The following is a 9,312-nucleotide window of genomic DNA, read 5'->3' as shown; positions in this document are numbered from 1 at the left end:
AGTAAAATCTCTACTCGATAATAATACCTCACTTGCACAACATGTTGAATCCCTTAAAAAGGATAAGGAAGAACTAGTTAAAGAAAATTTGAATCTTAAGAATGAGGTACATAAGTACAAACCAATTGTTGAAAAATTTACACAAAGCTCTGAAAAATTAAGTCTTATTCTTTCAAATCAAAGAGCTGTTTTTAATAAAGCCAGATTAGGATATAAAACTAACAAGCAACAAAAGTATCTAAAGAATTTCTTTGTAAAGCAAAAGATGTCAAAACTGAAAAACCTACATGCTTTCATTGTGGAAAAAGTGGACATACAGCTTACTCTTGTATTCAAAGAAAGATCCAAACAAACAAGAGTACATTTGTAAAAGCTAAAAGCATAACTAAAGTATGGGTGCCTAAGGGAACCAACTACACTAACCACGAAGGACCCAAGAAAACTTGGGTACCTAAGAGCTTCACATGATCATTTTGCAGGTATGCCTTGCAGCCGAGAATAAAAAGAGAATGTGGTATCTTGATAGTGGTTGCTCAAGGCATATGACCGGTGACAAGAGTCTCTTCGTCACCTTGAAATCAAAAGAAGGAGGAGTAGTCACATTTGGAGACAATGCAAAAGGTCAAATCATTGGTGTTGGTAAAATCTCCATATCACCCTCCTCATTTATTGACAATGTATTGTTAGTTAATGAACTAAAACATAATATATTAAGTATAAGTCAATTTTGTGACAAGGGTTTTAAAGTGTCATTTGAATCTTCACTATGCATAATTAGTAGTCCAGTTGACAATGAGATCATACTTACGGGACATAGGCATGGAAATGTTTACATGGTAGATCTTGATGATCTCACCATGAAGGATGGCCAATGTCTTGTAGCCATGGATCCCAAAGTTAATGAGACTAGTTGGTTATGGCATCGTAGGTTAGGGCATGCTAGCATGGATTTAATTTCTAAATTGATTACAAAAGATCTAGTCAAAGGACTACCAAAAATAGACTTTGAAAAGAACAAAATTTGTGCTGCATGCCAATTAGGAAAACAAACAAGAAGTTCTTTCAAGTCTAAGAACATAGTCTCAACATCAAAACCCCTAGAACTAATTCACATGGATTTGTTTGGACCCACTAGAACTGCTAGTCTAGAGGGTAAGAAATTTGGTCTTGTAATTGTTGATGATTTTTCATGTTTTACATGGGTTTCATTTTTTGCACATAAAGATGAGTCATTTCCCGCTTTTATCAAGTTTCATAATAGAATTTCGAATGAACTCAATCTTAAACTAAAAGCAATTAGGAGTGATCATGGTACCGAGTTTGAAAATCAGCACTTTAAAAAGTTTTGTGACGAAAATGGTATCAATCACAATTTCTCGGCCCCTAGGACACCCCAACAAAATGGGGTGGTAGAAAGGAAGAATCGCACACTAGCAGATATGGCTCGTACCATGTTGTGCGAATCGGATCTACCAAAATACTTTTGGGCTGAAGCAATAAATACTGCATGTCACATTTTAAACCGTGCATTAGTTAGATCTATTTTAAAGAAAACACCCTATGAGTTAATGAAAAATAAGAAGCCCAATATAAGCTACTTTCATGTGTTCGGTTGTAGGTGTTTTATTTTAAACAATGGAAAGGACAATCTAAGTAAATTTAGTGCCAAATCAGATGAGGGGATCTTCTTAGGTTATTCCTCATCTAGTAGAGCATACAGGGTCTTCAACAAGAGAACTCTCGTTGTTGAAGAATCCATACATGTTGTCTTTGATGAAGCTAATGGAGATTCTTCTAGAAAAGAAGAAGATAATGATGCAGGTATACTTGAAGACAGAATGAAGGAGTTCTCCATACAAGACACACAACTTGAGGATGAAGTCAAGGAAGATACAATTCAGCAAGATGAAGAAGATCAACCCCAAGCAACAAATCAAGATCTTCCGAGGGAATGGAGGTATGCACATGGTCATCCAAGGGATCTAATCCTTAGTGATCCCTCGCAAGGGGTAAGAACAAGATCCTCTCTAAGAAATACTAGTAATTATCTTGCTTTCGTTTCACAAATAGAGCCTAAATCACTAGAAGAAGCCGAAAAAGATGATAATTGGATGAATGCTATGCAAGAGGAATTAAATCAATTTGAAAGAAATCAAGTTTGGACTTTAATGAAAAGACCCCCTAATGTTTCAATTATAGGCACCAAATGGGTATATAGAAATAAACTAGATGAAAATGGAGTAGTAATAAGAAACAAAGCTAGGCTAGTGGCCAAAGGCTATAATCAGGAGGAAGGAATAGATTTTGATGAAACTTTTGCTCCTGTTGCTAGGTTAGAGGCTATTAGACTACTTTTGGCATATGCATGCTTCATGGACTTTAAACTCTATCAAATGGATGTAAAAAGTGCATTTCTAAATGGTTATATAATGGAGGAAGTTTATGTAGGACAACCTCCAGGCTTTGAAAACCACTTACATCCAGATTACGTTTATAAATTGCATAAAGCATTGTATGGGCTTAAGCAAGCTCCTAGGGCATGGTATGAAAGATTAAGTAATTTTCTAATTGAAAATAAATTTAAGAGAGGAAATGTAGACAAAACCCTCTTCATTAAAAGAAAAGGAAATGACTTATTGCTTGTGCAAATTTATGTGGATGATATAATTTTTGGTGCTACTAATGATAGTCTTTGTCAAGAGTTTGCCAAGCTTATGCAGGGAGAATTTGAAATGAGCATGATGGGTGAGCTCAACTTCTTCCTTGGGCTACAAATAAAACAATCAGAGGAAGGCATCTTCATCAGTCAATCCAAATATATCAAGGAAATGTTGGAAAAATTCAAGATGAAGGATGCAAAGGAAATTAGCACACCCATGGGCTCAAGTTGCAAGCTTGACAAAGATGAAAAAGGTAAAAGTATAGACTGCAAATTGTACAGAGGTATGATAGGCTCTTTACTTTACCTTACTGCTAGTAGGCCAGATATATTATTCAGTGTTTGCATGTGTGCTAGATACCAAGCATGTCCTAAGGAATCACACTTGCAAGCTGTTAAAAGAATTTTTAGATATCTAGTAGGGACATCTAATGTAGGCTTATGGTATTCTAAACAATCTGACATAAATTTAATTGCTTATTCCGATGCTGATTTTGCCGGGTGCAAACTCGACAGAAAAAGCACAAGTGGCACATGTCAATTCTTGGGTGCTAATTTGGTTTCTTGGTTTAGCAAGAAACAGAATTCAGTCGCCTTGTCCACAGCTGAGGCTGAGTACATTGCAGCTGGAAGCTGTTGTGCCCAAGTTCTTTGGATTAAGCAACAACTTGAAGACTTCGGTATCAAAATGGACAACATACCAATTAAATGTGATAATACAAGTGCAATCAATTTAACAAAAAATCCTGTCCAATACTCTAAATCAAAGCATATAGAAATTAGGCATCACTTTATTAGGGATCATGTGCTGAAAAATGATGTGATGATTGAATATGTATGTACTGAAAATCAATTGGCCGATATCTTTACAAAGCCCCTTTGTAAAGATAGGTTCAACTTCTTAAGGAATGCTTTGAGCTTGTATGATCCTAGCAAATAAATTCAACTTGTATTGCAATGCTTTGCTACTCAAGCTAGTAATCCACCTCAAGGTCAACATAAGTGAAAGCATGAATCCATCTAAGCTAAATGACGAACTGTTTGACTTTCCGGAGGATGGTTACCCTCCCTTGGACTCTTCATAGAGATATTTTCAGAGCCTATTTCATAGGTATTCGAAATTTGGTCAAACATTCCTCATTTCAACATTAATAATTCAAAAATCATTATCAAACCTCTATAGGATGTATTATTAAGGGGGAGGATCACAAACAAACTCATTCTGTATTCACCAAAAGAAATCATATTGATTAGTGTGATTAAATGAAACAAATTAGGAAAAGATAAAAATCAGTCTGAAATTTTTCAGTGCCGGAGACGTCTCTGGCAAATCGCAGAGACGTCCCCCCGGCGAGACGTCTCGCCTTAGTCGCGGAGACGTCTCGAGGACCGAACGAGGGTTTTTAAAATAGGTCGAAACAGCTCGAGCCGACCCGAGCTATCCCTTTCATCCCCGACAAAAACAAAAACCCTAGCCTCCATTTTCTCTCCAACACAAACCCTAGCCTCTTTCTCCTCATTTCCCTAGGTTTTCCATTCAATGGCACCTAAAAGAGCTAGGAGGACTGGTGGGAGGCGTCCTAGGGCAGCGACCGACGGTGAGGAACGGAGGGAAGAGCCTTTCGCGCCGTCTCCTCCGGTTGCTCCGCCAACCGCGACCATTTCCTGTGCGAATCGCACAGTAACCACTGGAAGGTACATAGATTTTCATTTTCTAGATAGTGAGGGGTTCTCTATTGGAGAGAGACTCCGTGCCCAAGGTTGGGAACACCTTTGTACACTCAATACATCGACCTACCCCGGCCTGGTTAGAGAACTATTTAGCAATATGGCCTTAGGAGACTTAGGGTACACTGCATATGTCCGGGGGACATTGGTAGAAATTAATGAGGATGTCCTATCTAGTGTCTTGCAAATTCCTAAAGACGGTGAGGCTCCGACCTCACATCCCTAAAGGAAAATAGCCCTAAACTTGCTTTTAGGACGAGAGGACTGCGGCCCTCTCGATGTGGTTAACTCCCAAGACCTGAATGCCGAGATGAGACTCCTTTTGAGTATTGTCAACCGAGTCTTATTTTCTAAAACCGGCCGCTTTGATTTTGTTTCGGAGCGAGACCTAGTTATCATGCACCACATCCTACTAGGGATTCCCCTAAACCTCCCTAGACTTATGTTGAACTACATTGCTACATGTCATAGGTATTCTAGGTTTAGCATACCTTATGGGATGATCCTTACCCTACTCTTCAAACATTTCAAAGTACCCATTCCAGAAAATGAGCCTGCAAAACCCTTGAGAAACACTGACTATTATAATGAGAGCACAATGCGAAGAATGGAGTTTCACAAGGTAGATGGGTCATGGGTCAAGGTACCAAATAGAAAAGCTCAAACCCTAGAGCCTGAGATCCTACTTCAGGAGCCTGATCACCACTCTCCTCCACATAGCCACATGGACTTTCCTGATGTACCCTCCAGCTCAGCTGGACCTTCCACATACATGCCACCACCTCCTCCAGTCAGTGGGCCCTACTCCCTATCAGAAGACCAGATGCGTACTTTAGCATCTGTTATTTGCCAGCAGATGAGGGAGGAGATGAGATCGATGATCTCTACTGAGTTGGCCCCCATCAGAGCCTCACATGAAGGGATTCTACAAGAGCTGAAGAAAATTAGAGCTCAGATAGAAGCTACAGCGCAAGAACTAGTTAGTGTGAATGCCACCCAAGCCTTCAGATCAATTGAGCTACAAGACAGCTTAAGGACCATTTCAAATAGCCTTCAAGAACTGACAAGCCCTGGAGGTAATGTGGGCACCGTGGTTGCCCAACTTCGAGGAAGAATTGAAAGGGCAAGCATTGAATTTGAAGCACTAGTGGCAGCCTTTCATCAGTCCCAGGGAGAGCAGTTCAAAACATTACTAGATTCCATCAATGCATTTATAGATGCAGCTTGTAGGGCTTATGAGCAACGTCGCCGATGAGGGACATTTTGTAGACATCTAGGGTTCTTCTTTTGTAAACCCTAGGCTCATTTTGAAACACTTTTTGTATTAGAAATGAATACTTGTAATGATCTCCTCTTTCAACTTTGTAATGACTTCAAAGGTTTACAATGATATATGAATGACATACAATTTCTTTTGAAACCTTGTGTATATTTCTGACTCTGTGTATGTGATTCTATGATGTGCCTTAAAGATCTCATAACATACCTTAAGTGCTCAAATTTGACACAATTTATGAATGCATACAAAACAGGGGGAGCACATCTTGTGGTAACTATTTTAAACAAAAAGAGGAGTCTGAAATGAATTCCAGAACAAAGGAGGAATGGTATGAATGACTGAATTCATTAATAAAAATAACTTGGAAAGGGGGAGCAATAACTTGAATACCCTTGAGTGGTTCATGGTACTATGCTGAATTTTACTAGAAAGTATGCTTTAAGCACCTAAGGATAATTTGTCCCCTTCATTGTTGATGACAAAAAGGGGGAGTAGAAAAACACATTTGTAGAACCAATATATGAAATGCAAAATACAAAATTTACAATCATACTCGAAAGTTGAATTAGAAGAGTTAAAATTGAAGAATTTTGGCTTTAAGATAATTGCCCTTCTGGAAAAGAAAGGGGGAGTCAAAAAGGAACTTAGCTCTCAATTGTCTTTAGCATCCATCTACATTTTAACTTGATTGAAATTCAGTAGATATGCTAAAATTGCCTAAGAGCTATTAAGATCAATTTTATGCATAAGGATAGAACTGAAAATTGACTATTTTGAATTATGCACATTGTACCTAGCTCTAATCAAAACATTAGACATGTACATCTGATCAAATACTGTGTATATGTTTAAATTTCGAATTTTGCATATACTCAGTGTTTTGTCATCATCAAAAAGGGGGAGATTGTTGACCCCCTAATGGATTTTGATGAATACAAAACACTAGAGTATAATTCCATTTATCTTAACAATTTACTTGAGAATTTTAGGTGTTTAATTAAGAATATTGTTAAGAAATGTCTAGGCAAGTTTCCATAATTTTTATGAATTTATTGAAGAATTTTTTAAGTTGAAGAAAACAGATCAGGGACAGCCGAGACGTCTCCGGTTTGTCCCAGAGATGTCTCTGGCACAAACAGGAAGAACTGGCACGTCGGGAGACGTCCCCGACACCTGGCGAGGCGTCTCGCAAGGTCGGAGTCGACTCTCTCAGTAGCGGAGTCGACTCTCTCAGTGGCGGCAGAAAGGTTGATTTCAAGAGATGCGCGCGAGCCGTCTCCACAGGACGAGGAGTCGTCCCCGCAAGTAAAAAGCAGACTTCCTGAGTCGTCCCCGAGGTAGCGGAGTCGGCTCTCTCAGGGTATTCCAGAGGATGTCTTTTTCAGTGATAAGGCAGCGGAGACGTCCCCTAAAAGAGCAGAGTCGACTCTCTCAGAGAATTCCAGAAGACATGTTTTTCGGAGATATAACGGCGGAGTCGTCCCCAAGGCAGCGGAGTCGTCCCCATGCAAAAAGCGCAAACAAGCCGAGACGTCCCCGTAAAGCGCCGAGGCGACCCTCTCAGAAAAACAGAAAAACAAGGATTCAAACCGTTCATCATCGGAGTCGCCCCCGTAAAGCGCCGAGTCGACCCCAAACATCGTCAAAAGTAAAATCTTACAGCCGAGACGTCTCGCGATGAAGCGGAGACGTCTCCGGAGCGCCTGGGACGCGACTGACAACTTTTGCAGGTTTGGTTTGAATTTCAAATCTCTTTAACTTTATCTCTAACGGCTATATTTGCTTTTTGGGCTATAAAAGGGAGCTCTTAAGTGCTTTCCAACAACTTCTCAAAAACCCAACACAAGATCATTCAAGAGAGAAGAAAGAAAAAGAGGTTCAAGGGAGTTAGTACATTCAAGTGAAGAAATCAAGTGCCTTCAAGCTTTCCAAGTGATTTCGTGCTCAACTACTCTCTTCCGCTAGGCATTCAAAGCTCACATTCAAGCCAACGCGATCCACATCGGAAGAACCACCATTTCCCACGCTTCCAACGGCTAAAAGGGTTCTTCCGGGTTTCATTGTTTATCATTGTTATATTTGCTTATTTAGAGCTTTCAAATCTTTTGTAAAACTTTTTCAATATTGTGCTTGTTCCAGTCAAGGGACTTGGAACAAGGGAAAGGCGTCCCAAGCCTAGGTGAAATTGGGGGTTTTAGGGTTCGTTGTTAGCCCGGTGTAAAACAACGAGTTGGGTAGTGCACTCGCAAAACTACCGTACTGTAATCTTGGATTATAGTGGAAATTCCCAAAGGTGCTTTGGGGAGTGGATGTAGGAGCAGTGGAAGCTCCGAACCACTATAAAAGCTTGTGTTTGCGATTGTCTGTTTTCATACCTTTATTTTTACTTTAGCTCATACATTTGTGTGTTTTATTAGACAAAAAGTTTTAAAACACCCAATTCACCCCCCTCTTGGGTGACCATCTCTGGGCAACATTTACAAAGGGGCTTTGTAAAGATATCGGCCAATTGATTTTCAGTGCATACATACTCAATCAATACATCATTTTTTAGCACATGATCCCTTATAAAGTGATGCCTAATCTCTATGTGTTTTGATTTAGAGTGTTGGACAGGATTTTTTGTTAAATTAATTGCGCTTGTATTATCACATCTAATTGGTATGTTGTCCATTTTGATACCAAAATCTTCAAGTTGTTGCTTAATCCAAAGAACTTGGGCACAACAGCTTCCGGCTGCAATATACTCAGCCTCAGCTGTGGACAATGCAACTGAATTCTGTTTCTTGCTAAACCAAGAAACCAAGTTAGCACCCAAGAATTGACAAGTACCACTTGTCCTTTTTCTGTCGAGTTTGCACCCGGCAAAATCAGCATCGGAATAAGCAATTAAATTTAAATCAGATTGTTTAGAATACCATAAGCCTGCATTAGATGTCCCTACTAGATATCTGAATATTCTTTTAACAGCTTGCAAGTGTGATTCCTTAGGACATGCTTGGTATCTAGCACACATGCAAACACTGAATAATATGTCTGGTCTACTAGCAGTAAGGTAAAGTAAAGAACCTATCATACCTCTGTACAATTTGCAGTCTATACTTTTACCTTTTTCATCTTTGTCAAGCTTGCAACTTGAGCCCATGGGTGTGCTGAACTTTTCCAACATTTCCTTGATGTATTTGGACTGACTGATGAAGATGCCTTCCTCTGATTGTTTTATTTGTAGCCCAAGGAGGAAATTGAGCTCACCCATCATGCTCATTTCAAATTCTCCCTGCATAAGCTTAGCAAACTCTTGACAAAGACTATCATTAGTAGCACCAAAAATTATATCATCCACATAAATTTGCACAAGCAATAAGTCATTCCCTTTTCTTTTAATGAAGAGGGTTTTGTCTACATTTCCTCTCTTAAACTTATTTTCAATTAGAAAATTACTTAATCTTTCATACCATGCCCTAGGGGCTTGCTTAAGTCCATATAATGCTTTATGCAATTTAAAAACATAATCTGGATGTAAGTGGTTCTCAAAATCTGAAGGTTGTCCTACATAAACTTCCCCCATTATATAACCATTTAAAAAGGCACTTTTTACATCCATTTGATAGAGTTTGAAATCCATGAAGCATGCATATGCCAAAAG

The sequence above is a fragment of the Phoenix dactylifera genome, unplaced genomic scaffold, assembly GCF_009389715.1.
Source record: "Phoenix dactylifera cultivar Barhee BC4 unplaced genomic scaffold, palm_55x_up_171113_PBpolish2nd_filt_p 000240F, whole genome shotgun sequence".
Taxonomy (NCBI): Eukaryota; Viridiplantae; Streptophyta; class Magnoliopsida; order Arecales; family Arecaceae; genus Phoenix; species Phoenix dactylifera.
The sequence above is the reverse complement of the archived record's forward strand: the minus strand, read 5'-3'. Positions refer to the sequence as shown.